This window comes from Zalophus californianus, chromosome 12 (assembly GCF_009762305.2).
Source record: "Zalophus californianus isolate mZalCal1 chromosome 12, mZalCal1.pri.v2, whole genome shotgun sequence".
In the NCBI taxonomy this organism is placed as follows: Eukaryota; Metazoa; Chordata; class Mammalia; order Carnivora; family Otariidae; genus Zalophus; species Zalophus californianus.
Genome location: NC_045606.1, coordinates 15,219,655 through 15,246,374, shown reverse-complemented (window position 1 = coordinate 15,246,374; position 26,720 = coordinate 15,219,655). Strand labels below are relative to the sequence as shown.

The window sequence follows — 26,720 nt, the reverse complement described above, 5'->3', positions numbered from 1 at the left end:
GGTCATTCTGTCCTGACCAAGCTCTGCTGGACTGGGCAGCAGGAGTGGGACCACCTGTGTTTATCCACAAATGCCAGAGTATATTCTTGTAAAGTTAACAAACACTAAGGGAATTCAAAGTGACCTAATAGTGCAATCAAAACAGCATGGACTATGTATTTGGAAACATATCTGTTCCTCTCTAAGCATCAATTCTTTCTTCCATGAAATAAGTTTATTTACAGATTTTTATGATGATCACATGATTTCCTGGACAGACAAAACATTTTGCTCATTATCTGGCAGACAATGGAGCTAAATGGATATCAATTCCATTTTGTTCATTGCCAGCACATTCAGGCTGAGCTTTCACACTTACTGAAAATCTCTGGGGAATGAAATACTGCACCTTGCTTCTCTCTGAGATAATGAGACCATTTCAACATACACAGTCTCTAAATAGGAACCCAAGTCAATACCAGACATTTGGGTGCATGGTTAGTGACATCTGTGGGGGTACAACTGATAGCCATCAGACTCCCTTTCCTCTTTCCTCTGCTACCAATGCATTCACCAGAGAGGCTCAGGAAGTAGTGCAGGCTGAGGCTAAGGCCCAGTCAGGGCTGAGGTCTGGGCTTGGAACCAGTGTTGCTCAGCGTTGGGAAGGATGTGGTCACAATCATAACGTGGGGGGAGGGTGAGCTTATTAACTTGGCTGTAATGATACTGTATGTCTAGGGGCCTTTATATTAGGTCAAAATCATGTCCTCTTCTTCTGTGCATTTTATATTAAGGATCAAAGAGGAACAGACAGAATTTTATGTGCCTCATGGTTGTATTTCTTTGTCTGTAACTGATCTTGAACAAGGTTTTTTTTCCAAGGAATTATCTGATCCACAAAAACCTGATTTGGTGTTTGTCGGTACCTGTGTGTATGAAGAGTTAAATCTGGATACTCTGCAGTGAAAATGTCATTTCTCCTATTGAAATAATTTTTTCAATTGCTTCAATTATAGCTGTACACGTGCAACTATAAACAAAAGAATAGCATTTCTAAAAAAAAAAAAGCCAAAGTTGTCAAAGAATAAAACATTATTTTTTTAAAAATCCTCCAACCAATCTGAGAAGTAAGGGAACACATTCACATTCCAAGAGGGAAGAGCAAATGAATATTTGTAGCCATAACATCCTGTCTGCTCAGGCTGTATGCCCAAGAAGAAGATGAGGAAGAGACAGAGAACCTGGAACATGAAAAAGAGGGAGTCTGCCAGAGTGTTAACAGTAGAAATGGGTGTCTCAGGGCCCGGTGCCCAGATCAGTCATATCTGAGATTGCTCTTATGGTCAGCTTTACCCATATCTATCTGATACCAAATGAGAAACAAGCAGTCCATTTACTAAGGTAAAAGTTACCCCTAGGATAATTCTTAGGAAGATTATTATTTCAAGATTATTTAGTTGATTTCAGTAGGAAAGTTGGCCCACAAGTTACCAAGATGACCTGACATCACCTTTTGACTTCTTAGGTGAGAGTCATCACTGGTCTCTCTGCCCATCTAACCCACAGGACACAGGTCAAACACTTCCAAAACCCTTTATACAGACCTCGGCTCTGAATCTACAGTGGCCCCAGGGCCTGGGAGTCTCCTTGTTTGGTATGGATGTGGGAGAGCTGTCTCCCCACCACCTCACTGGAAGAAGAGAGAGGTTGCCATGTCACTCCCAATTGTACTCTTTAGAGAAAGTCTCCATGGAATCAATGTCCCCAAGGATTTAGGCTCTCCTTGTGTCTGGGCTGGATATAGCTCAGGAGCCCAAGATTGGAGTTATCAATTTTGTCCATCTCCTAAGGTAGCTAGGCCAGGGTCTCTCAACTGCAGCATTATTGACATTTTGGACTCAATATTTGTTTGACATGGGGGTGGGGCTGTCTTGTGCCCAGTAGGATGTTTAGCAGCATTCCTGGCCTCTACTCACAAGATCCCCAACCTTTTGTGATGACCAGAAATGTTTTCAGACACTGCCAATATCCTCTGGAGGGGGGATTGCACCCAGGTGAGAATCGCTGTTCTAGGCCCCTTCCTGTAAGATACAGGCATACGTTCTTACTCTTGTCTTGAGCTTGAGCCTCATCCAGCCAAGAATGGGACAAAATGAAGCTACCATTAAACATCCAGCACACAAAAGTTCTATTTACTCATGAACAACGTCATTAATATTCTTCAGTTATGTTCTCTGTCTTTGGTGATTTCTCTCCCTTATCTGGGTGAGTAACAGCAAATGACTCTGTCACTTTGTTAGCATATAGGTTCTGCCTTGTTTGACCAGTTCTTTCTGTTACTTTCATAAAACCTGTGCTAAATATCACTTTTGCTACATCAGCTATATGTTTTGTCATTGTTAAATTTCCCTACTGCCTCAAGCATGGTGCCTTCCCTTTGGTGAGAGCTCCTTAGATACTGGTTATCATTAAATGATAATTCATATTGTAGATCTTATTAGAACAAATGAAAGATGTTAAAACTATAAATCTTTACTTTAATATGGTATTTACAATTTCCAAAACATCTATATTCTTTAGTTCATTTTATCTAGATGATGATATTTTGAGGCAAACATTGATTTCCAGAGGGATGAGGATGTAATGTTAGGCTTCTCAGGTAGTGAATGGTGGAGCTGAAAGTCAAACTTATTTCTTTAACACCAGGTCCACACATTGTACTATAAAAGAGAGCCCAAAGGCATTCTGCACTGTTTTTATTTTTATTTTATTTTATTTTTATTATGTTATATTAGTCACCACACAGAACATCATTAGTTTTTGATGTAGTGTTCCATGATTCACTGTTTTTGTATAACCCTGAGTGCACTGCTTTAAAAAAAAAAATATATATATATATATATATATCAGTTTAATTAACATAGAGTGTATTAGTTTCAGGGGTAGAATTTAGTGATTTATCGGTTGCATATAATACCCAGTGCTCATCACAAGTGCCCTCCTTAATGTGCCCATCAATAGTTACCCCATCTCCCCACCCACCTCCCCTCCAGCAGCCCTGTTTGTTTCCTATGGTTAAGAGCCCCCACTGCTTTTAAATCCAATTCTGCATGTTATTGGCATGATTTATTGGCTATCTAACACTCAGTGTCCTCAACTATGTAAATGCAATAAGAGTTCAGGGTCTGACATCTACTTGCACCTCTCCCCATGTCAGGTCCTCCTTGGCAGCCATAGAGGAAGCGAGCATAACTTGACCATTTTAGCCGGGGTTGCTGTTTTGTCTTTCAAACATCTGAGCTCCAACAGGCTCCTGGGAGGAACCCTCATCAGAGCGGACTCCTGTTTGTGTCTTATCTACACCCTCTTTAAACAGGCCCAGGTCACAAATAATAATGACATGCGCTATGGTTATGGAACTCTTACTATTTGACAGGCATGGATCCTAGTGCTTTGCGTGTATTAACTCTGTATGTCTTTCAACAACTCTCTGAGGTAGGACTTATTATACCCTTTTAAATGCTGGAGAGACTGGATCTCAGAATGTTGAACTGGTTAGCTGTATGTTCTGTGTGGGCACCTATATACACTAGAGAACAGGGTCATCAAAGTTGGAAAGGGACACACTCCATCACAATGTCTGAACTCAATTAATGCTCTGTGTAGAGGTCTCCAAACATTATTGGTTCACTTTTGAATTTTTACAATGGTGGTTATGTTCTTCATGAACCTCTTCTCTCCAAATTTGGGCACAATGTCCTCTGTTCCACCATAGGGCCCAATGCTCATGTTCTCATCACCAGGGTTATTCTATTTCTGAGCAGCAATCAGGCTGTTACCGGTGGGGCTGGGTGTATGTCCAGGGGCATTTCAAATTCAGCAAACAAAGTAGTCAAAACAACTTCTCAATTCAGTCACCATGATTGACCTGGAGGTCCTTTACTTTCTTGTCCATCCAACTATGGAGAGTATTTCTGTACTCCTCAGCAGGCTGAGAGTGGGAGAGGGCAGCATCAAAGGCAGTAATCAAGGAGTACAGCCTTGTGTTCCATCTTGATGTTTTCTTTTGTTCAATAAACAGCTTTTGTTATGCCTATATTTTCTTGGAGAAAAAACCTTGGAATCCAGAAGTCAGAAAAAAATTGATTGCATAATAAAATTCTCTGCAGAATATTGTCTGCAGATTGTCTCTAAGTTCACATCAGAGGGATCAATTTAAATAACTTTGTGTGGCTCTGGGGAATGGAATATATTTTTAAAAAAGAACCTATTCATACAGTGGATGGTTAAATTCTACATTTCCCCCAAAATGTCTTCTTCAAAACGTTTTGTTTTGTTTTGCTCATCACCCTGAATCACGAGCTCAGATTTTGTGATCAGACAGATCTGGATTTAGTTTCCAATTTACTATCAGGGCACTTAATTTATCGAAGTTTAAATTTCTATCTATAAAATATCTATAAAATTGAGATGATGATGATAATAATGGCTATCTCAAAGTATTGTTATTAGGATTATGTAACAGAAAGTATATGAAGTACTTAATACAGTGCTTAGTTGACAAGGAATACTCAATTAGTGACAGAGCTAATCTTATCAGAACATTACATTATATTTATTCAATTTCATATGAAACTAAGCTCCTTGAGAGACTGGCTGCACATTCACCGCTACACACAGAAACCACTAAATTCTTTGTTTTGATTTGGCTGAACAAAGAAAAGGAGTAAAGTCAAAGAAATTTGTTGACCCATGAACTGCAAATGCTAATGGCAGTTCCAGAATATATGCATTCCAGAATATAACTGCAGATTTTTGGTAATTATTTTGTAACCTCAATTTAGAAGTTCAAAAATAAAGGCAACAGAACTATAGTGGCTAGGAATGATCAGCTTGGGATTGAACCAATTGAAAATTGACTCATAGATGGCACAAAAGTAGATTGAGGAAGATCAGAAAGGATAAATCAATTACAACAAATGTGAGAGGCTGAATTTTGTTGACATTATGAAAGTGGCAGGTATTTCTCTAGTCTCAATTATTTAATAAGAGTTGGGATTGTTTCACTGCTATACACTCGTTTATTGTATTAAAGAATATCAAGAATACAAAATTGGATTCATCATAATATTGGTTCATAAGGCACTATAGTCATTTATATACACATGGATCTCTTTTATGTTATTTATTTATTTGACTTATGTGTTGATGACTTACTTAACAAGTCAACAAATACCAGAGAATCCATTATTTAACCAAAGAACAAAAGCATTGCAAATAATCTACATGCTCTTTTCTTTCTTTTTTTAAAACTTTTTTATGTTATGATAATCATTAGTTTTTTTTATTATGTTAATAACCATACATTCCATCATTAGTTTTTCATGTAGTGTTCCGTGATTGTTTGTGCATAACACCGAGTGCTCCACGCAGATTGTGCCCTCTTTTATTTATTTATTTATTTATTTATTTATTTTTAATTTTTTTATTGTTATGTTAATCACCATATATTATATCATTAGTTTTTGATGTAGTGTTCCATGATTTATTGTTTGTGCATAACACCCAGTGCTCCATGCAGAATGTGCCCTCTTTAATACGCATCACCAGGCTAACCCATCCCCTACCCTCCTCCCCTCCAGAACCCTCAGTTTGTTTTTCAGAGTCCATCGTCTCTCATGGTTCATCTCCCCTTCTGACTTACTCCCCTTCATTCTTCCCCTCCTGCTATCTTCTTCTTTTTCTTTTTTCTTAACATATGTTGCATTATTTGTTTCAGAAGTACAGATCTGTGATTCAACAGTCTTGCACAATTCACAGCGCTCACCATAGCACATACCCTACCCAAAGTCTATCACCCAGCCACCCCATCCCTCCCACCCCCACCACTCTAGCAACATTCAGTTTGTTTCCTGAGATTAAGAATTCCTCATATCAGTGAGGTCATATGATACATGTCTTTCTATGATTGACTTATGTCACTCAGCATAACACCCTCCAGTTCCATCCACGTCATTGCAAATGGCAAGATCTCATTCCTTTTGATGGCTGCATAATATTCTGTTGTGTATATATACCACTTCTTCTTTAACCATACATCTGTCGATGGACATCTTGGCTCTTTCCACAGTTTGGCTATGGTGGACATTGCTGCTATAAACATTGGGGTGCACGTACCCCTTCGGGTCCCTACATTTGTACTTTGGGGTAAATACCCAGTAGTGCAATTGCTGGATCGTATGGTAGCTCTCTTTTCAACTGTTTGAGGAACCTCCATACTGTTTTCCAGAGGGACTGCACCAGCTTGCATTCCCACCAACAGTGTAGGAGGGTTCCCCTTTCTCCACATCCCCGCCAACATCTGTCGTTCCCTGACTTGGTAATTTTAGCCATTCTGACGGGTGTGAGGTGGTATCTCATGGAGGTTTTGATTTGGATTTCCCTGATGCCGAGCGATGTTGAGCACTTTTTCATGTGTCTGTTGGCCATTTGGATGTCTTCTTTGGAAAAATGTCTGTTCATGTCTTCTGCCCATTTCTTGATTGGATTATTTGTTCTTTTGGTGTTGAGTTTGGTAAGTTCTTTATAGATTTTGGATACTAGCCCTTTATCTGATATGTCGTTTGCAAATATTTTCTCCCATTCTGTCGGTTGTCTTTTGGTTTTGTGGACTGTTTCTTTTGTTGTGCAAAAGCTTTTTATCTTGATGAAATCCCAATAGCTCAATTTTGCCCTTGCTTCCCTTGCCTTTGGCGATGTTTCTAGGAACAAGTTGCTGCGGCTGAGGTCGAAGAGATTGCTGCCTGTGTTCTCCTTTAGGATTTTGATGGACTCCTGTCTCATGTTTAGGTTTTTCAACCATTTGGAGTCTATTTTTGTGTGTGGTGTAAGGAAATGGCCCAGTTTCATTCTTCTGCATGTGGCTGTCCAATTTTCCCAACACCATTTGTTGAAGAGACTGTCTTTTTGCCATTGGACATTCTTTCCTGCTTTGTCAAAGATAAGTTGACCATAGAGTTGAGGGTCCATTTCTGGGCTCTCTAGTCTGTTCCATTGATCGATGTGTCTATTTTTGTGCCATACCATACTGTCTTGATGATGACAGCTTTGTAATAAAGCTGGAAGTCCGGAATTGTGATGCCGCCAGCTTTGCTTTTCTTTTTCAATATTCCTTTGGCTATTCAGGGTCTCTTCTGGTTCCATAGAAAGTTTAGGATTATTTGTTCCATTTCTTTGAAAAAAGTGGATGGTATTTTAATGGGGATTGCAATGAATGTGCAGAGTGCTCTTGGTAGCAGTGACATCTTCACAATGTTTGTTCTCCCAATCCATGAGCATGGAACGTTTTTCCATTTCTTTGTGTCTTCCTCAATTTCTTTCCTGAGTATTTTATAGTTTTCTGAGTACAGATCCTTTGCCTCTTTGGTTAAATTTATTCCTAGATATCTTACGGTTTTGGGTGCAATTGTAAATGGGATCGACTCCTTGATTTGTCTCTCTTCTGTCTTGTTGTGGTGTATAGGAATGCCACTGATTTCTGTGCATTGATTTTATATCCTGCTACTTTACTGAATTCCTGTATGAGTTCTAGCAGTTTTGGGGTGGAGTCTTTTGGGTTTTCCACATACAGTATCATATCATCTGCCAAGAGTGGGAGTTTCACTTCCTCTTTGCCGATTTGGATGTCTTGGATTTCTTTTTGTTGTCTGATTGCTGTGGCTAGGACTTCGAATACTATGTTGAAGAGCAGTGGCGATAGTGGACATCCCTGCCGCGTTCCTGACCTTAGGGGAAAAGCTCTCAGCTTTTGCCCATTGAGAATGATATTTGCTGTAGGTTTATCATAGATGGCTTTTATGATATTAAGGTAGGTACCCTCTATCCTTATACTCTGAAGAGTTTTGATCAAGAAAGCATGCTGTACTTTGTCAAATGTTTTTTCTGCATCTATTGAGAGGATCATATGATTCTTGTTCTTTCTTTTGTTAATGTATTGTATCACGTTGATTGATTTGCGGATGTTGAACCAACCTTGCAGCCCAGGGATAAATCCCACTTGGTCGTGGTGAATAATCCTTTTAATGGACTGTTGGATCCTACTGGCTAGTATTTTGGTGAGAATTTTTGCATCCATGTTCATCAAGGATATTGGTCTGTAATTCTCCTTTTTGATGGGGTCTTTATCTGGTTTGGGGATCAAGGTAATGGTAGCCTCCTAAAACGAGTTTGGAAGTTTTCCTTCCTTTTCTATTTTTTGGAACAGTTTCAGAAGAATAGGTATTAATTCTTCTTGAAAGGTTTGGTGGAATTCCCCTGGGAATCCGTCTGGCCCTGGGCTCTTGTTTTTTGGGGAGATTTTTGATGACTGCTTCAATTTCCTTAGTGGTTATAGGTCTGTTCAGGTTTTCTATTTCTTCCTGGTTCAGTTTTGGTAGTTGATACATGTCTAGGAATGCACCCATTTCTTCCAGATTATCTAATTTGCTGGCATAGAGTTGCTCATCATATGTTCTTATAATTGTTTTTATTTCTTTGGTGTTGGTTGTGATCTCTCCTCTTTCATTCACGATTTTGTTGATTTGGGTCATTTCTCTTTTCTTTTTGATAAGTCTGGACAGGGTTTCATCAATCTTGTTAATTCTTTCAACAAACCAGCTCCTAGTTTCATTGATCTGTTCTACTGTTCTTTTGGTTTCTATTTCATTGATTTCTGCTCTGATTTTTATAATTTCTCTTCTCCTGCTGGGTTTAGGCTTTATTTGCTGTTTTTTCTAGCCCCTTTAGGAGTAGGGTTCGGTTGTGTTTTTGAGACCTTTCTTGTTTCTTGAGAAAGGCTTGTATTGCTATATACTTTCCTCTCAGGACTGCCTTTGCTGTATCCCAAAGATTTGGAACAGTTGTGTTTTCATTTTCATTGGTTTCCATGAATTTTTTAATTCTTCTTTAATTTCCTGGTTGACCCATTCATTCTTTAGTAGGATGCTCTTTAGCTTCCATGTATTTGAGTTCTTTCCTACTTTCCTCTTGTGACTGAGTTCTAGTTTCAAAGCACTGTCGTCTAAAATATGCAGGGAATAATCCCAATCTTTTGGTATTGGTTGAGACCTGATTTGTGACCTAGGATGTGATCTATTCTAGAGAATGTTCCATGGGCACTAGGGAAGAATGTGTATTCCGTTGCTTTGAGATGGAATATTCTGAATATGTCTGTGAAGTCCATTTGGTCCAGTGTGTCATTTAAAGTCTTTATTTCCTTGTTGTTCTTTTGCTTAGATGATCTGTCCATTTCAGTCAGGGGGGTGTTAAAGTCCCCCACTATTATTGTATTGTTGTCAATGTGTTTCTTTGCTTTTGTTATTAATTGTCTCATATAATTGGGTGCTCCCATGTTAGCGGCATAGATATTTACAATTGTTAGATCTTCTTGTTGGATAGACCCTTTAATTAGGATATAGTGTCCTTCCTCATCTCTTATTACAGTCTTTGTTTTAAAATCTAACTTGTCTGATATAAGGATTGCCACCCCAGCTTTCTTTTGGTGTCCTTTAGCATGGTAAATCATTTTCCATCCCCTCACTTTCAATCTGGGGGTGTCTTTGGATCTAAAATGAGTCTCTTACAGACAGCATATTGATGGGTCTTGTTTTTTAATCCATTCTGTTAGCCTGTGCCTTTTGATTGGGGCATTGAGCCCATTTACATTCAGGGCAACTATTGAAAGATATGAATTCAGTGCCATTGTATTGTCTGTAAGGTGACTGTCACTGTACATTGTCTGTGTTCCTTTTTGGTCTATGCTGCTTTCAGGCTCTCTCTTTGCTTAGAGGACCCCTTTCAATATTTCTTGTAGGGCTGGTTTCGTGTTTGCAAATTCCTTTAGTTTTTGTTTGTCCTGGAAGGTTTTTATCTCCCCTTCAATTTTCAGTGACAGCCTAGCTGGATATAGTATTCTTGGCTGCATATTTTTCTCGTTAATGCTCGGAACATATCATGCCAGTCCTCTCTGGCCTGCCATGTCTCTGTGGATAGGTCTGTTGCCAACTTAATGTTTCTACCATTGTAGAATGGTCCTCTTCTCCCGAGCTGCTTTCAAGGTTTTCTATTTGTCTCTGAGACTCGTAAGTTTTACTGTTAGATGTCGGAGTGTTGACCTATTATTATTGATTTTGAGAGGGGTTCTCTGTGCCTCCTGGATTTTGATGCCTGTTTCCTTCCCCACATTAGGGAAGTTCTCTGCTATAATTTGCCCCAATATACCTTCTGCCCCTCTCTCTCTTTCTTCTTCTTCTGGGATCCCAATTATTCTAATGTTATTTAGTCTTATTTTATCACTTATCTCTCGAATTCTGCCCTCGTGATCCAGTAGTTGTTTATCTCTCTTTTTCTCAGCTTCTTTATTTTCCATCATTTGATCCTCTATATCACCGATTCTCTCTTCTGCCTCATTTATCCTAGCAGTTATTGCCCCCATTTTTGATTGCACCTCATTAATAGCCTTTTTGATTTCGACTTGGTTAGATTTTAGTTCTTTTATTTCTCCAGGAAGGGTGTCTCTAATAATGTCCCTGCTTTTTTCAAGCCCAGCTACTATCTTTAAAATCATCATTCTGAACTCTAGTTCCAACATCTTACTAATGTCTGTATTGATTTAGTCCCTGGTTGTTGGTACTGCCTCTTGTTCTTTTTTTTTTTTTTTTGAGGTGATTTTTTTCCATCTTGTCCTCTTGTCCAGAGGAGAAGAAATGAATGAGAGAACAAAACGCTAACAGGGTAACAATGACCCCAGGAAAATGTACACTAAACAAATCAGAGGAGACCTTAAACTGGGGGAAAAGAAAGGAAAACAAAAAGAAGAAAGAAAAAGAAAAAGATAAAAACCAAAAAAACAAAAACAGAATATGATCAAATATGATCAGCCTGGTGCATAGATCAGTGCCACACACTAGATTTTGCTCATATATATATTTTTTTTCCACAAAGGCTACAAATTTTATTGACTCTGATTACACATTAAATGTGTTAGAATTCTACAAAGATTCTCACTTCCTAAGCAGAAAAATAACTTGTATTGTATTAGCAGATCCTTCATACCATTTAAAAATTTCATTTATGAATTACTACATGATGCTTAGGTGCTCTACTATAATCACTTTTTGTTGTTATTATGGAATGATGAAAATGTCTGTTAGGAAAACAATTTGCTGTTTGCACTTGCTTGTAATTTTAAATACTCTGAGAAAGGAGTAAGCAGAGCCGTTGGAAAGGCCCATCGTTGGCTCAGCGACCTTTGGAAATTATGTTCTTGACTCAGTCATCTCCTCCACAGATCTTTAAGAGTGTGATTTCATAGTTCCAGAAGTATCCAATTTAATTGCCAAATATAGGGAATAACCATAATGCTTCTTAAACTCTGCTCGAATGTCCAGAAGGTCTATTTCTGATCTGGACACCATTATTTCGTTCAGAGTAAACTCATTGGTTCCAGCACCCTTTAAAGCCTGATACAGTCTTTCAGTTAAGAAGGCAGGCATGGTCCTGGCACAATGAACTATGGCCAGAAGTAGGTCTTCAAAATGCCCAGACAATTATCCTCTTATGCTGTCCTCAATGTCCTTCTGGCTAATATTTCTGTATTCGTCAAATGTCAGTTTCAGTTGAGGAAAACTCCTTAAACAGAGGATCTCGGTGAATTTATCTTCATCTGTGCCCCATCTGTTCTCCCCAGCATTATAGAGAATCTAGGCATCCTTTTTGGCCAGCAGCCCATCCACTTTCAGACTCTCATCTCTTCTGACATCTGCCAAAGTCAACAGAGCCTTCCGGAAATCACCAGATGTTTCAGAACTAATGTCATCTCCAAGACTCTTCTTATATACTGTGTAGTAGGCTTGAGAGATCTCCTTCATCTGCCTGCTCGTTCTGGTGGTTAAGATTTCAATCAGTGCATGTTCACTTGTTCCAGTGCCCTTCATGGATTTCTTCAGCTGCTTTGCATCAAACACAGCCAGAGGAGTCACAAGGGCCACCATGAGTTGCTTAAAGTGGCCAGAGAGAAAATATGAAAAAATGAGAAAATATGAAAATCTTATTTTTTGGGAGATAATCCTCAACCATCTATTGTTTAATGAAAATAAATTTTATGTCACATTGTCAGCATTCAAAACTCTGTTTCTCTCAATTATTGTTTCTATTCAAACACCTGTTGGCCATGACCAGCCTTAGTGTGTAACGAAGTCTGCCAAATACTCTCTTGGGTGTGTCAAATGACAAAAGTAAAACAATTTAATCTGTAGACCTTGATGTCCTTTATTCAAAGGAGAACTATCCATGGATTGGGGAGCTCAGTGTCTCATAAGCAGGGGAACACTCTGCTCCAGGGATTTGGGCCAGAGGGAACAGGCAGGATCTGCTGGGAGGGCAGGAATTTCCTTACAAGGCTAGCAGGTCAATCAGGGAATGAGGAGATAGTGTTTGGCTTAGGATGATTGGCTGGGGTTGCATATCTGATCTTATTTATAACAGGGAAATCATGACAGATTCCTCATGTTTGGGGCCTGGCTGGCTGGGATATACTGTGTTTCTGGTCAAGGGCAGCATTTACAGGGACAGGAAAGTTCAGTTCAGTTCAGTTTGCTGACTTGGCACCCCAGGCAGGATTGCCTCCATCCTGGGCCTGGAAATACATGTCAGCAGGTGACAATTGTCTTCCTGTCCTCAGTCTCGTCCTCCTGTGGTACTTCTGTGCTCTTCTCTAAGTGGTGCCAAAAGGGTATATCTCTCTGAAATTGACACATGTTTATAAAGGCGAAAACTCTTGAGCAGCACAGAGAGTAGACAAGTCTCTGCCCCACCCCCCGCCCCCATGTGAGAGTGGAGAGTTGTGAGCAAGACCCCATGGTCTCCAGGAAGAAAGAAATCAGGTAGCTCTTGAGGGAGCAGCACTTCCTGTCCCCCCAGGTCATCCCGTTGCTGCCATGAATGAAACTTCTCTGAAGGCCCCAGACCTCAGCCCCAGGGGAGAGACGGGGGTCAGAGCAGGTGTGGACTCAGGCAGACCCTGTGCAAAGAGCCAGGTGCTAAAGCTTGGACCTTTCCATTGAACCTCTGAGAGGCCAGCGGGCTTTCCGTGACCTGGGACAGCTCCCTTCTGACCATGGAGCATCTGAGATCTATTCCAGTTTGACTTCTTCCCTTAGTCACAGGGAATAAATTAGATGTACATGTGCTGTCAACACTTAGTGAACTGGACAAGGCCGGAAAACCCAAAACAGTAAAGTCATTGATATATTTTGATGAGAGGACTGTGGGTAAAATACTCTTTCTTTTATCTTCAACTTATACCTTTAAAACACTATGTGTTGAAAAAACAGTTAAAAAATAATTTCCCTTTGTTAGACAAATAGCCTCACGTTTAAAACCAAGTCGTTAGTGTCATGCTGGGGAATTACACTTTGCTATGGAATCACAGAAACTTAGAACTTAAAGATGAAAAGTGTAGGGGCCCAGGGCAGGCTGCCTGTGATGGACCACTTCAGATTATTCTGAGTTAAAGATTATTCTGAGTTAAAATCAACAAAACCCAGCAGATGCAGGAAAAGCTTCTGCCTCCCCACCCGAACTGCAGAAATTTACACTAGAAATTTACACTGGAACTCATCTGCATAACTGGGCAACCTTGTTCTTCCTAACACTTCCTCTCACCTTCCTGCTCCTGGCCCCTTTGTGTCCTCAGACCCTGCCTCTCTTCTTAGCTCAAATAAGCTTCCTGTTGCCTCATTGTCTTTAGAATTTCTGTGTTTTTGTGGACTCCTCATATGTCTACCTATTAAATTTGATTTTCTTCTGTTAATCTGTCTCATATCAATTTGATTCTAAGTCCAGCTAAAGGACCAAAGGCTAGAGGAAGGTCTTTCCCCAACAAAAGGAAAGCCTTCCTTCCAGAAGCCTCATTGTTCCTTATCTTTAAAGATGAGAAAACAGCTCCCTAAATGCAGGAGACTCATTCAATATGACAGGATCATGAGCAGCTGAGGTGGGATTAGAACCCCCACCCCCTTCTCTCTACTGTGCTCACCTCTCATTGAGTGGACCTGGCATTTCAAACTTAGTCACTACATGCAGAGCGCCCACCTCCCATCAGGCATGGGGCCAGGTCCCTTTCAGACATTAACTTCAATTTTGTAACCATGAAAATAATAGAATCTATGAAGCACACATGAGTATTGTCAGGCAACAGAGAATGACAGGCTTTTGGACATTCTTCACCAAGGACTCCTCTAAAAAGATTATCAATTCTGATAATCACTGAACCTGCTTTATTAGAAGAAATTAGGATCAGTTACATTGGTCCACTTTGGCTTTCCTCAAAGCTAAATGTGTGTGTGTGCACGTGAGCACATAGCAAATCCATTTGACAGAGGATTTCTGTTCCTCTAAAGTCAAAAGTTTCCCTCACATAGGGTTGCCAGAGTTAATGGGGAAAAAGCGCAATGTGTTATACAGTATTTGGGACATAAGTTACAAGAAATCAAATCCACAACGAGATATCACTCACACCTGTTTGAATGGCTATTGTCAAAAAGAGACGAACGATGAGAGATGATGGACTCTGAAAAACAAACTGAGGGTTCTAGAGGGGAGGAGGGTAGGGGGATGGGTTGGCCTGATAATGGTATTAAAGAGGGCACATTCTGCATGGAGCACTGGGTGTTATGAACAAACAATGAATCATGGAACACTACATCAAAAACAAATGATGTAATATATGTTGATTAACATAACAATAAAAATTTAAAAAAGAGTACAAATAACAAGTGTCATCACAGAAGCTGGGAGGTGAGGAAGCGCAGGGACTCGGGGTGACCGTCCTTTGCTCAGGGACCCCATGTGCGTGGGACAGGAGGCTGCCTCAGGAGCAGCTCGGAGAGCAGATGCTCCCAGGCAAGCTCAGTGTCTTACAGTCCCGGAAAATCCTTGCTGGGATGGAAGTCTCATGGTTCCAAAATTAAGAAAGTAAAACTGCTGTCACTCTAGAGTAGGAAGAAAATTCTTTTTTAAAAAAATTAATTAATTTCAGGGAGAGAGAGAGAGAGACCACAAACTGGGGGAGGAGCAAAGGGAGAGGGAGGGAGAAAGAATCTCCAGCAGACTGCACTGCGTGTGGAGCCTGATGTGAGGCTCAATCCCAGAACCCTGAGATGATGACCTGAGTGTAAATCAAGAGTCCAATGCTTAACCGACTGAACCACCAAGGTGCTTCAAGGAAAATTCTTAAAATAAAAAAGATATAAGACAAATATCCTCCACCAAACTGTTAAAAGAAATCATAGGCTACAGCACTGAAAAGTGTGCACTGTTGGCACTAGACTTTGTTCATGGAGCCCAGGGGACCCTAGAAACGGTATGGGGTGAGAGGGAGTGGAAAAATCTTAAATTTCATCCTCCGGGCCTTATGCTGTTAGTGGTGATTATAATGTTGTTTACATGTATATTTTTATAAATTCATGTTGATAGTATTAGAAAGATTTCAGTGTAAGGGAAAAATGCAAATATATAATTTTTCACGTTTAGTACAAACTCTATAGGATATAATTTGAATCTTTCCTCTAAAAAATACTCTTTAGCTACCCACTGGAAAAAAAGAAAAAGAAAAGAAAGCAGTAATAATCCAGACGCGAGCACTCCAAGGGTCTATGTCGTGGTATCAAATACCCTTTCTTACCACAAGTATCAGGCCGCAGTTGAGAAATGACTGAAAACAGAAATAACACAATCATAAAAGAATCAACCACTTACCCGTCCATTTCCATACAGACTCTGTTTCAGGCTACACAGAGCTTATGAATGACAGCTCTTCTCTATGGAATTATTACCACAGCTAAGTGCAGGAGAAATCAGAGACAATTCGAGAATTTGGAAATCGCCCCCAGGCACCCTCTAATGAGACACTGGACCAGAGACGTGTCCTAGGGGGTCCCCAGCTCCCTCGCCGGCACTGGCGCTGCTCCCGCTGCCCTTCTGTGCCCCTCCCCCACTGTTCCCCCACCTCCCTCCACCCCCATGGCTGTGTCCACGCTCTTTCTTTGTCTCCTGTCCTGTTGCTGTCCGTCCCTCTGAGTCTTTCTCTCTCTGTCTCCTGTTCTAGCTGGGTCTCCTTTTCCTGCTTTCTTTTTCTTTATCTCTCCTCTGTCTCCTCCTGATCTCTCTCTCTCTCTGTGTCTCTCTCTATGTCTCTCATCTGTCTCTGTACTTCTGTCTCCCGACGTCTGTCTGCCCATCTCTACTCCCTAGTTCCTTCATCTATTGACATCTCTCTTACTATTTCACATTCTATCTCTATCTCTCTACCTCTCTTTTCATGGCCACAGTAGCTACTTTAAATTCTATGTCATTCCATCTGTGTCATCTCTCTGATGACCACAGTCTGCTGCTCTCGGCACTGTCTTCATATAAGCCTCTTCCGTCCATTGTCCCTTTCTTCTCTCTGGTCCTCTTGTCTGGTCTCCTGGGGCCTGTGGGTTGCAGGCCTGTGGGTCTGTGCTCGGGATGGTGGCGGGATGTGTCCAAGTTCAGAAATGTACATTTATTCTTTTGGCTTCTCCTGATGATCACATCTATTATATGTCAAGACATCTGAATGATGATGGCAGTGATAGAACTGTCACCAACATTACTGTCTCAGGGACAAGATCATCACACACACTAGTGCTTATAGTTCTATCTCAGCTGGCTGTGACGTGCTACCTAGGAACAGTATGAGAGATAGTCTGTTGATCATGACTGTCCTACGATTTCATGACCTGTAAATGGGTCTCTCTCTATATATTGTTTTCTGACCACAGGGTGGCTGGTCCATTGTGTTCTTAACGAGCTTTGTGAGGGCACATACCTCTGTATCAAGAGCACTTGGAGAAATGCCTGGAAGATGCTATGTTTAATATATATGTATGAAATAATGTATCATGTGAATGCTTTAGAAGTTTCGTACAAGAGTGTTAATAAAACTGAATTACATACTCTGCTTCTTGCATAGAAGATGAGGAGAAACTGTCAATGAATAGGATTTTCATGTAGTCAGTCTGGGCTGAGACTTGGAAGGAAACGTGACTTTATGCAAATCACGACTCAACACACTGGACTAAAATAGGGGTTTGACGGTGGAGGAGAGAGAAAGCCAGACGAGGGCCTAGTTCCTGCTCCCGGGCCCGGTGCTCCTCGATGCTGCCCCACAGCTTCCCAGAAAGCAACCCCATCTCCTGCTAGTGTTGTGGCAGGGCTGGCCCAGGACAGTTTCCAGAAGAGTCAAGGCGGGGCCTAGAAACCAGACTAACTTTTTAAAGGTCATAACAAATCACTGAATAATAACAAATATGCTTTATTGAATGTGAAACATTGTGCATATTGATTCCTTCCCTGCAAGCATAAAGCAGGTGATACTCATCCTATTCTGCAGATGAGACAGAGGATTAGGGAGGTTAGGTAACTTACTTGAGATTGCCCAGCTAAAAAAGAGCACACCAAGAGCTTCAAGCCAACCAGGCTCTCAAAGCCTGTGTCCTATGCAACCTGCTTAGATGTTTGTGACTCAGGGATTGATTTCTGTCCTCACTGAGCTGTTGCTTTGAATGCAAATGTGATCTTGTTAGACTTCCATTTGTTTTCAGTAACAAGCTTCCCACTTAGAAACTACAGTATTTTGCTTGTTACTTATACTGACTTCTAGCTCCCCCTGCTGACCATTATAGGTATGACACATCCTATAGTCTGTATTGGAGCCCATGTAAGTGTAGTCTATTACAGCAAAGATCAGCTTAGTGAGGGGAAGGGCCCAGAACTACTAGCCAGGAAACCTGTTTTTCCAACTCTGTACTCAGTGTGCTTGGTACTTCTGGGAAAATGGCTCATCCTTGCACGACTCCCATTTCCTAACCTCAACTGAGAGGATCGACTGATATGTTTGGTCTCTTAGGTACCTGTGAAAAAACTATAGAGATTTGCTTGTGAATAATGCATATTACGTTTATATAAATGGCATAGCATTCCTATCAATCCATGTCTGTCCATCTGTCTGTCCTCCAGTTCACTGCTCCTCGGTGCTGCTCCTGGTGCCCCTGGCCCAAGCCACTGCTTTAATTTATCCACTCACAGTGACAGACACTTGTATTGCTGCCCAGGCTGGCTTCACCAGTAAGCCTGTCACCAACAGCTCAGGGGCTCTGCACGCTGGGAGTAAGCATTTCCCTGGGAATCTCATCCCAGGGTTGCTGGTCCCGGGAAACACACATCCACGTTCTCCATAAACACTGTCCATCCTGTGTTATCTGACAGCGAAGTTCTTACCAACCTGATGGCTCCCACACAGCATCACGTTGTTTGAGGAAGTTCTGGGCACCTGTCTGATGATGAGGAAGCTGAGGGTCTCTGTTTACACCGGGTGTCCATGAAGCGTCTCCCTCAGAGACGAGCTTCTCCGTGTGCTTTAGGTGCAGCAAAGAGAAGGCTGGCTCACAGAGGCTACAGCGCACAGCAGAGCCAGGCCTCCTGTGCTATTTCCAGGCCCCCCATGTCCTGCCTGTGAGCCCCGGAGTCAGTGCTCCTACCGCTGTTTCCCAGCTCCTCATCTGCAGACAGGAAAAATCAGCAACTATCTCATAGGGTTATGAAGATTAAATAATGTACTACATGCAGAACAGTAAGGACCGTGTTGGGCAAATGAAGGTTGTTACTTATGATTATATTTAATATTGATAATAACTTATTAATCTTATAAATACAAATATGCATAATATAATTATTATAACACATTATAATAAATATAAAAGCAAATAAAGAAAAATGATATCTACATTAAATTGTTAAAATTAAGATTATAGTAGTTGTCATTAATTACTTGTTGACTTGAATGTATTTATGTCTCTTAGGTATTTATCTCTTGTGAGTTTTTTTATTGTTATGTTAATCACCATATATTACATCATTTGTTTTTGATGTAGTGTTCCATGATTCATTGTTTGTGCAAAACACACAGTGCTCCATGCAGAATGTGCCCTCTTTAATGCCCATCACCAGGCTAACCCATTCCCCTACCCTCCTCCCCTCTAGAAACCTCAGTTTGTTTTTCAGAGTCCGTCGTCTCTCATGGTTCGTGTCCCCCTCTGACTTACTCCCCTTCATTCTTCCCCTCCTGCTAATTTCTTCTTTTTCTTTTTTCTTAACATATGTTGCATTATTTGTTTCAGAAGTACAGATCTGTGATTCAACAGTCTTGCACAATTCAAAGTGCTCACCACAGCACATACCCTACCCAATGTCTATCACCCAGGCACCCCATCCCTCCCACCCCCAACCACTCCAGCAACCCTCAGTTTGTTTCCTGAGATTAAGAATTCCTCATATCAGTGAGGTCATATGATATATGTCTTTCTCTGATTGACTTATTTCACTCAGCATAACACCCTCCTGTTCCATCCACGTTATTGCAAATGGCAAGATCTCATTCCTTTTGATGGATGCATAATATTCTGTTGTGTGTATATACCACTTCTTTAGCCATTCATCTGTCGATGGACATCTTGGCTCTTTCCACAGTTTGGCTATTGTGGACATTGCTGCTATAAACATTGGGGTGCATGTACCCCTTCGGGTCCCTACATTTGTATCTTTGTGGTAAATAACCAGTAGTGCAATTGCTGGATCGTATGGTAGCTCTCTTTTCAACCGTTTGAGGAACCTCCATACTGTTTTCCAGAGTGGTTGCACCAGCTTGCATTCCCACCAACAGTGTAGGAGGGTTCCCTTTTCTCCACATCCCTGCCAACATCTGTCATTTCCTGACTTGTTAATTTTAGCCATTCTGACGGGTGTGAGGTGGTATCTCATGGAGGTTTTGATTTGGATTTCCCTGATGCCGAGCGATGTTGAGCACTTTTTCATGTGTCTGTTGGCCATTTGGATGTCTTCTTTGGAAAAATGTCTGTTCATGCCTTCTGCCCATTTCTTGACTGGATTATTTGTTCTTTGGGTGTTGAGTTTGATAAGTTCTTTATAGATTTTGGATACTAGCCCTTTATTTGATATGTCGTATGCAAATATTTTCTCCCATTCTGTCAGTTGTCTTTTGGTTTTCTGGACTGTGTCTTTTTTTTTTAAATTTTTTATTGTTATGTTAATCACCATATATTACATCATTTGTTTTGGTGTAGTGTTCCAAGATTCATTGTTTGTTCATAACACCCAGTGCTCCATGCAGAATGTGCCCTCTTTAATACCCATCAACAGGCTAACACATCCCCCTACCCTCCTCCCCTCTAGAAACCTCAGTTTGTTTTTCAGAGTCCATCATCTCTCCTGGTTCGTCTCCCCCTCTGACTTACTCCCCTTCATTCTTCCTCTCCTGCTATCTTCTTCTTTTTCTTTTTTCTTAAAATATGTTGCGTTATTTGTTTCAGAGGTACAGATCTGTGATTCAACAGTCTTGCACAATTCACAGCGCTCACCGTAGCACATATCTTCCCCAGTGTCTATCACCCAGCCACCCCATCCCTCCCACCCCCGACCACTCCAGCAACCCTCAGTTTGTTCCTGAGATTAAGAATTCCTCATATCAGTGAGGTCAAATGATACATGTCTTTCTCTGATTGACTTATTTCACTCAGCATAACACCCTCCAGTTCCATCCAAGTCGTTGCAAATGGCAAGATCTCATTCCTTTTGATTGCTGCATAATATTCCATTGTGTATAAATACTACATCTTCTTTATCCATTCATCTGTCGATGGACATCTTGGCTCTTTCCACAGTTTGGCTATTGTGGACATTGCTACTATAAACATTGGGGTGCACGTACCCCTTTGGGTCCCTACATTTGTATCTTTGGGGTAAATACCCAGGAGTGCAATTGCTGGATCGAATGGTAGCTCTAATTTCAACTGTTTGAGGAACTTCCATACTGTTTTCCAGAGGGGTTACACCAGCTTGCATTCCCACCAAAAGTGTAGGAGGGTTCCCCTTTCTCCGTATCCCCACGAACATCTGTCATTCCCTGACTTGTTAATTTTAGCCATTCTGACGGGTGTGAGGTGATATCTCATTGAGGTTTTGATTTGGATTTCCCTGATGCCGAGCGATGTTGAGCACTTTCTCATGTGCCTGTTGGCCATTTGGATGTCTTCTTTGGAAAAATGTCTGTTCATATCTTCTGCCCATTTCTTGACTGGATTATTTGTTCTTTGGGTGTTGAGTTTGATAAGTTCTTTATAGATTTTGGATACTAGCCCTTTATCTGATATGTCATTTGCAAATATTTTCTCCCATTCTGTCGGTTGTCTTTTGGTTTTGTGAACTGTTTCTTTTGCTGTGCAAAAGCTTTTTATCTTGATGAAATCCCAATAGTTCATTTTTGCCCTGGCTTCCTGTGCCTTTCGCGATGTTTCTAGGAAGAAGTTGCTGCGGCTGAGGTCGAAGAGGTTGCTACCTGTGTTCTCCTTTAGGATTTGGATGGACTCCTGTCTCATGTTTAGATCTTTCAACCATTTGGAGTCTATTTTTTTTAATTTTTTTATTGTTATGTTAATCACCATATATTACATCATTAGTTTTTGATGTAGTGTTCCATGATTCATTGTTTGTTCATAACACCCAGTGCTCCATGCAGAACGTGCCCTCCTCAATACCCATCACCAGGCTAACCCATCCCCCTACCCCCCTCCCCTCTAGAAGCCTCACTTTATTTTTCAGGGTCCATCATCTCTCATGGTTTGTCTCCCCCTCTGACATACTCCCCTTTTCTTCCTCTCCTGTTATCTTCTTCTTTTTCTTTATTCTTAAAATATGTTGCGTTATTTGTTTCAGAAGTACAGATCTGTGATTCAACAGTCTTGCACAATTCACAGCGCTCTCCATAGCACATACCCTCCCCAATGACTAGCACCCAGCCACCCCATCCCTCCCAACCCCAACCACTCCAGTAACACTCAGTTTGTTTACTGAGATTAAGAATTCCTCATATCAGTGAGGTCATGTGATACATGTCTTTCTCTGATTGACTTATTTCACTCAGCATAACACCCTCCAGTTCTATCCACGTCGTTGCAAATGGCAAGATCTCATTCCTTTTGATGGCTGCATAATATTCCATTGTGTATATATACCACTTCTTCTTTAGCCATTCATCTGTCGATGGGCATCTTGGCTCTTTCCACAGTTTGGCTATGCTGGACATTGCTGCTATAAACATTGGGGTGCACGTACCCCTTCGGGTCCCTACATTTGTATCTTTGGGGTAAATACCCAGTAGTGCAATTGCTGGATCGAATGCTGGCTCTAATTTCAACTGTTTGAGGAACCTCCATACTGTTTTCCAGAGGGGTTGCACCAGCTTGCATTCCCACCAACAGTGTAGGAGGGTTCCCTTTCTCCACATCCCCGCCAACATCTGTCGTTCCCTGACTTGTTAATTTTAGCCATTCTGACGGGTGTGAGGCAGTATCTCATTGAGGTTTTGATTTGGATTTCCCTGATGCCGAGCGATGTTGAGCACTTTTTCATGTGCCTGTTGGCCATTTGGATGTTTTCTTCGGAAAAATGTCTGTTCATCTCTTCTGGCAATTCCTTGATTGGATTATTTGTTCTTTGGTTGTTGAGTTTGATAAGTTCTTTATAGATTTTGGATACTAGCCCTTTATCTGATATGTCATTTGCAAATATTTTCTCCCATTCTGTCGGTTGTCTTTTGGTTTTGTGGACTGTTTCTTTTGCTGTGCAAAAGCTTTTTATCTTGATGAAATCCCAATAGTTCATTTTTGCCCTGGCTTCCCGTGCATTTGGCGATGTTTCTAGGAAGAAGTTGCTGCGGCTACGGTCGAAAAGGTTGCTACCTGTGTTCTCCTTTAGGATTTGGATGGACTCCTGTCTCACATTTAGATCTTTCAACCATTTGGAGTCTATTTTTGTGTGTGGTGTAAGGAAATGGTCCAGTTTCATTCTTCTGCATGTGGCTGTCCAATTTTCCCAACACCATTTGTTGAAGAGACTGTCTTTTTGCCATTGGACATTCTTTCCTGCTTTGTCAAAAATAAGTTGACCATAGAGTTGAGGGTCCATTTCTGGGCTCTTGATTCTGTTCCATTGATCGATGTGTATGTTTTTGTGCCAGTACCATACTGTCTTGATGATGACAGCTTTGTAATAGAGCTGGAAGTCCGGAATTGTGATGCCGCCAGCTTTGCTTTTCTTTTTCAATATTCCTCTGGCTATTCTGGGTCTCTTCTGGTTCCATACAAATTTTAGGATTATTTGTTCCATTTCTTTGAAAAAAGTGGATGGTATTTTGATGGGGATTGCATTGAATGTGTAGATTGCTCTAGGTAGCATTGACATCTTCACAATGTTGATTCTCCCAATCCATGAACATGGAACGTTTTTCCATTTCTTTGTGTCTTCTTCAATTTCTTTCCTGAGTATTTTATAGTTTTCTGAGTACAGATCCTTTGCCTCTTTGGTTAGATTTATTCCTAGGTATCTAATGGTTTTGGGTGCAATTGTAAATGGGATCGACTCCTTGATTTGTCTCTCTTCTGTCTTGTTGTTGGTGTATAGGAATGCCACTGATTTCTGTGCATTGATTTTATAGCCTGCTACTTTACTGAATTCCTGTATGAGTTCTAGCAGTTTTGGGGTGGAGTCTTTTGGGTTTTCCACATACAGTATCATATCATCTGCAAAGAGGGAGAGTTTGACTTCCTCTTTGCCGATTTGGATGCCTTTGATTTCTTTTTGTTGTCTGATTGCTGTGGCTAGGACTTCTAATACTATGTTGAATAGCAGTGGTGAGAGTGGACATCCCTGCCGCATTCCTGACCTTAGGGGAAAAGCTCTCAGTCTTTCCGCATTGAGAATGATATTCGCTGTAGGTTTTTCACAGATGGCTTTTATGATATTGAGGTATGTACCCTCTATCCCTATACTCTGAAGAGTTTTGATCAAGAAAGGATGCTGTACTTTGTCAAATGCTTTTTCTGCATCTATTGAGAGGATCATATGATTCTTGTTCTTTCTTTTGTTAATGTATTGTGTCACGTTGATTGATTTGCGGATGTTGAACCAGCCTTGCAGCCCAGGAATAAATCCCACTTGGTCGTGGTGAATAATCCTTTTAATGTACTGTTGGATCCTATTGGCTAGTATTTTGGTGAGAATTTTTGCATCCATGTTCATCAAGGATATTGGTCTGTAATTCTCTTTTTTGATGGGGTCTTTGTCTGGTTTTGGGATCAAGGTAATGCTGGCCTCATAAAATGGGTTTGGAAGTTTCCCTTCCATTTCTATTTTTTGGAACAGTTTCAGGAGAATAGGTATTAATTCTTCTTTAAATGTCTGATAGAAATCCACTGGGAAGCCATCTGGCCCTGGGCTTTTGTTTCTTGGGAGATTTTTGATGACTGCTTCAATTTCCTTAGTGGTTATAAGTCTGTTCAGGTTTTCTATTTCTTCCTGGCTCAATTTTGGTAGTTGATACATCTCTAGGAATGCACCCATTTCTTCCAGGTTATCTAATTTGCTGGCATAGAGTTGCTCATAATATGTTCTTATAATTGTTTGTATTTCTTTGGTGTTGGTTGTGATCTCTCCTCTTTCATTCATGATTTTGTTGATTTGGGTCATTTCTCTTTTCTTTTGGATCAGTCTGGCCAGGGGTTTATCAATCTTGTTAATTCTTTCAAAGAATCAGCTCCTAGTTTCGTTGATCTGTTCTACTGTTCTTTTGGTTTCTAGTTCATTGATTTCTGCTCTGATCTTTATGGTTTCTCTTCTCCTGCTGGGTTTAGGCTTTATTTGCTGTTCTTTCTCCAGCTCCTTTAGGTGTAGGGTTAGGTTGTGTATTTGAGACTTTTCTTGTTTCTTGAGAAAGGCTTGTATTGCTATATACTTTCCTCTCAGGACTGCCTTTGCTGTATCCCAAAGATTTTGAACAGTTGCATTTTCATTTTCATTGGTTTTCATGAATTTTTTAATTCTTCTTTAATTTCTTGGTTGACCCATTCATTCTTTAGTAGGATGCTCTTTAGCCTCCATGTATTTGAGTTCTTTCCGACTTTCCTCTTGTGGTTGAGTTCTAATTTCAAAGCATTGTGGTCTGAAAATATGCAGGGAATGATCCCAATCTTTTGGTACCGATTGAGACCTGATTTGTGACCTAGGATGTGATCGATTCTGGAGAATGTTCCATGGGCACTAGAGAAGAATGTGTATTCCGTTGCTTTGGGATGGAATGTTCTGAATATGTCTGTGAAGTCCATTTGGTCCAGTGTGTCATTTAAAGTCTTTATTTCCTTGTTGATCTTTTGCTTAGATGATCTGTCCATTTCAGTCAGGGGGGTGTTAAAGTCCCCCACTATTATTGTATTGTTGTCAATGTGTTTCTTTGCTCTTGTTATTAATTGCCTTATATAATTGGCTGCTCCCATGTTCGGGGCATAGATATTTACAATTGTTAGATCTTCTTGTTGGATAGACCCTTTAAGTAGGATATAGTGTCCTTCCTCATCTCTTATTACAGTCTTTGATCTAAAATCTAATTTGTCTGATATAAGGATTGCCACCCCAGCTTTCTTTTGGTGTCCATTAGCATGGTAAATGGTTTTCCACCCCCTCACTTTCAATCTGGGGGTGTTTTTGGGTCTAAAATGAGTCTCTTGCAGACAGCATATGGATGGGTCTTTTTTTTTAATCCAATCTGATAGCCTGTGCCTTTTGATTGGGGCATTGAGCCCATTTCCATTCAGGGTAACTATTGAAAGGTATGAATTTAGTGCCATTGTATTGCCTGTAAGGTGACTGTTACTGTACGTTGTCTGTGTTCCTTTCTGATATTTGCTGCTTTTAGGCACTCTCTTTGCTTAGAGGACCCCTTTCAATATTTCTTGGAGGGCTGGTTTCGTGTGTGCAAATTCCTTTAGTTTTTGTTTGTTCTGGAAGCTTTTTATCTCTCCTTCTATTTTCAATGACAGCCTAGCTGGATATAGTATTCTTGGATGCATATTTTTCTCGTTTAGTGCTCTGAAGATATCTTGCCAGTCCTTTCTGGCCTGCCAGGTCTCTGTGGATAGGTCTGTTGCCAATCTAATATTTTTACCATTGTAGGTTACATATCTCTTCTCCCGAGCTGCTTTCAGGATTTTCTCTTTGTCTGTGAGACTCGTAAGTTTTACTATTAGATGTCGGGGTGTTGACCTATTATTATTGATTTTGAGAGGGGTTCTCTGTGCCTCCTGGATTTTGATACCTGTTTCCTTCCTCACATTAGGGAAGTTCTCTGCTATTATTTGCTCCAATAAACTTTCTGCCCCTCTCTCTCTTTCTTCTTCTTCTGGGATCCCAATTATTCTAATGTTGTTTTGTCTTATCAAATCACTTATCTCTCGAATTCTGCCCTCGTGATCCTGTAGTAGTTTCTCCCTCTTTTTCTCAGCCTCTTTATTTTCCATCATTTGGTCTTCTATATCACTGATTCTCTCTTCTGCCTCATTTATCCTAGCATTTAGTGCCCCCATTTTTTATTGCACCTCATCAATAGCCTTTTTGATTTCGACTTGGTTAGATTTTAGTTCTTTTATTTCTCCAGAAAGGGTTTCTCTAATAACTTCCACGCTTTTTTCAAGCCCAGCTAGTATCTTTAAAGTCATGATTCTGAACTCTAGGTCCGACATCGTACTAATGTCCTTATTGAGTAGGTCCCTGGCTGA

General features: G+C 40.7%; 1 pseudogene; it reads right to left on the bottom strand.

Annotated features, from left to right (window-relative positions):
* Window positions 1–11,286: 11,286 nt before the first annotated feature.
* LOC113911121 lies at window positions 11,287–12,029 on the bottom strand (annotated as a pseudogene).
* Window positions 12,030–26,720: the final 14,691 nt, after the last annotated feature.